We start from the raw sequence: 3,826 nt of genomic DNA on the forward strand, positions 1-3,826 counted from the left end.
TATATATGTGGACGAAGAATCAGAAGGAATAAATTTTGGCTGTTACGCCCTTTTCAAATATTGGTCTAGATATATCTCCACTGGCTGCTGGAGAAGCTAGTGAATCTAATGCTGAAGGTGAATCAAATTTTGTCCACAATATGTTTGTACTTTGTACGTTGGAAAATAATACCAGTCAGCCAACTGTTACTATTCGCAAAAATTTGTATAGTGTGTGTACCTCGACTTACAACTAAGTAAGTTTGGCAACGGTTTCTATTTGATGTAAGTATTGAAACGTTTTGTTTTTTTCCTTGATTTCATGCGTAGATTATTGCTTATTTGATGTGTAACTATACTGCGTCCTATCTAACTGAAGATATTTTATTATGAATAGTGCATTCCAGATTTTTTTCTTCACCAGAAGTTGAACTTCGTTACTTTTTTAACATTCTTTTATAATCCTTTTCAGTTTCGAACCATTTGCCCAAATGTATGATTATGTTACACGAGAAAGTTGTTTGAGCTTTCCAACAACGATAACGATGAATTCTCGCTTAACTTTTCAAAAGGACCTGAGTAACATTTTTTTAATGAATTCTCGCTTAACTTTTCAAAAGGACCTAAGTAACATTTTTTTCATGAATTAACTTGAATAGCGCAATCAACAGAACAACCTGAAAGTTATCAATTGGAGTATTCAAATTAATTCATGAAAAAAATGTTATTTAGGTCCTTTTGAAAAGTTAAGCGAGAATTAATTTGAATAGCGCAATCAACAGAAAAACATGAAAGTTTTCGATTGCAGTACTCAAATTAATTCATGAAAAAATGTTACTTAGGTCCTTTTGAAAAGTTAAGCGAGAATTTTAATTCAAGCATCCTGCATTGATAATGATTCAATCACAGTGTTAGGGATACTGCTCCTTGAATTCATGTACATGTACCCAAATCAATAATAATCTAAAAAATAAATAATATAGGAACGCAATTGTTTTCTTTCTTTTTTTGTGATTTTTTCAACAATAAGCACGCAAGATAGCAATAAAAATGACACAAATTAAGCCTAAATGGTTTTGCAAATGTTATTGTTATAGGAACATGTTAATAATAATGGAGCAAGTACCCTACAACGCTTTATAATAAAACACAGCATTACAGCATTTTGTCCTAGAAAACGGGAAAGCATTGCTAAATTCTGATGAACTTTTTTGCTAATCTTGGTTACCTCTGTTGAGCCATCATTCCCAAGAATTTGTTATGATTTTTCAAATTATCCTAAATAAAAAATAACAATAGGGCCATTGATTTCATTTTTAGTAGTCACTGGTAAGATGCTCTCCAAATTCTTAGAATTGGCTTGGATTTTACTTTTTGGACATTGACAGGTATTTTTATTCCATTTGAAGTTATAAAACGATCATTCGGTGTCGTTTCGTGCGTCGCAATCGCCAAAAGTTACGTCTACTTAGGCGCATCCTGAATAAATCAGGGATCTACCTTAAAAAAAATGCAATTATCAGGGATTTTTCCCCACTTGGAATTATCAGGGAATTCTTGACATAATCAAACTTCAAATCAATAAAAAATCCAATCATGTCCCAAAAAACGCCTGGTTCTAAGACATGAAAAGCAACGACTAGAGGAGACTATAAGAAATCAGTAGTAAACACTACATTTATATAGTTGTTTGTAGTATGTTAGAAATGCGTAGTGTGGCAGAGTCTCTTTTTTTCTTTCAACCATGCTTCACACATGATGGTTACTTCTTAAAATGTTGTAAACTGGAACTTGCTTGCTTTTGATTCATGCGACCCATTTACTCGCCGAAGCATGCTCATCGATCGATCCAGGTCTGATAATCTCTGACAAGAATCTATAGCAAACAAATGTATGGATAATTTTATGGCCTCGTGTTATCGGAAAAGGACCAACCAGATACGTTAGGTATTTGTGGAGGACAAAATAGTACTTACTTGTCGTCCGTAACTAATGAGGGGAAAAACTGGTTACTTTACAAACGTGTTGTAAGTAATGTGTGTCACGTGAGACGTAAGATCGATAAGATAAATATCGGCAATGGATATTATGCATTTTACACACTGCCAAACGAAAATTCAAATAACTATAAATTCATGGCACACATTTCCCCTCTTCTAAAAAAAAATCCTGTGCCTTCAAAAAGTTTTACGGTTCAACAAAAAATTTAGAAACAAAATTGCAATTTGATTTCTTTGCAAAATTTTAATTTGATTTCTTTACACACATAAATTAATCCAAAATTAAGTAGAAAATACTTACACATGAGAAAATTGTATAAGATTTCCCTCAAAACTGTGATAGATTCTTTTTTTTCATTTCTCATGATTGTTATCAAAATTGTAACGACCCAAGGTCTCTTGGAATTCGTTGACCTGCTCTAGAATGAAACGGAGAGTGATAAAACGGTCCACACAGAAACTTCCGGCATGTAATCAGGCCTGCTGCTACCGGAGAGCGGCATTGATCTTTTTCTACATCCAGGCTAGGATAACTTTGCATTAAAGAAAAATATATTAAGCTCTTTTAGTGGAATGTATTAAACCGTCTAAGACGAATTAAGTACTGTACTGTCCAAGTCGAGTCAAGTACAAGACACTGAAGACGACCACACAGTTGTGGTCGAAATACGTATCTGCAAAGATAACGAAAATTAACCAGTGGAATTAAATGGACAGTACTTAATTCGTCTTAGACGGTTTTTTGCATTAAACTTTGAGAACGGTATACAACAACTTAATGCCTTAAGTTAGGCCATCCTTTTTTGGCACTTTTACTAAGATACTCTTTTACTAAGATAAACGATGCAGTAGTTGAGCGGATATCCTAGAATCAGCTATTAGCATCTCGGCTGATATGCGTCGACCCCAGGGGGTTTGTTCGATTTCAAGCTTTGAATGGCCGTTTGAATCTCTAGCAGTGATGGAGATTCAGCATTGTTACGTGGTATACGTCGGATCCTAGGTAGGTCATACTGAGGGGTAGCGACTTAGCTGGCACTTGAAAAAGCTGGCTCACTTGTCTCGTGGCTTGAGCAAAAACTACCTAGTACTAAGTGAGTGAGTACAACTTAATTTTTAGTAAATTTTCATTTCTGTGTATTTATTTTGTTCGTGTCATTATCCACAGAATTGCTTTTCAACGAGGTGTCTTCCTCCTGTTGACTGTGCTCGTATCCATCGTCACTAGCCTCAGAAACTAGGTACAATGAAGAACAAACATACTTTCCATGGGCTTGTATTTTATTTAAGTTGATACTTTTTGTTTTACCGATTCTTAAACGTACGCTCAAAATATTTCAGCTATTTAATACTTATTTAGCAGTTTTGTGAGCAGCTCTCGCGCTCAAAATATTTCAGCAATTTTGAATACGCGCTTTTGCGAGCACCACTCGCGCTCAAAATGTTTTGCGATTTCATTACGAACTGAGCACTTTTGCGAGTACCATTCGCGCTCAAAATGTGTTAGCGATTTGAATACGCACTGAGCACTTTTACGAGCACCACTCGCGCTTAAAATATTTTAACAATTTTTCACACGCACTGAGTGCTTTTGCGAGCACCATTCGCGCTAAAAATCTTTTAGCGATTTAGATAAGCACTGAGGACATTTGCGAGCACCTCTCGCGCTCAAAATGTTTTAGCGATTTGGATACGCACTAAGCACTTTTTCAAGCACTACTCGCGCTCTAAATATTTTAGCGATTTTTCACTTGCACTGAGCACTTTTGCGAGCACCATTCGCGCTCAAAATGTTTTAGCGATTTGGATACGCACTGAGCCCTTTTGCGAAAACCACTCGCGCTCAA

The sequence above is a fragment of the Armigeres subalbatus genome, chromosome 3 (genome assembly GCF_024139115.2).
Source record: "Armigeres subalbatus isolate Guangzhou_Male chromosome 3, GZ_Asu_2, whole genome shotgun sequence".
In the NCBI taxonomy this organism is placed as follows: Eukaryota; Metazoa; Arthropoda; class Insecta; order Diptera; family Culicidae; genus Armigeres; species Armigeres subalbatus.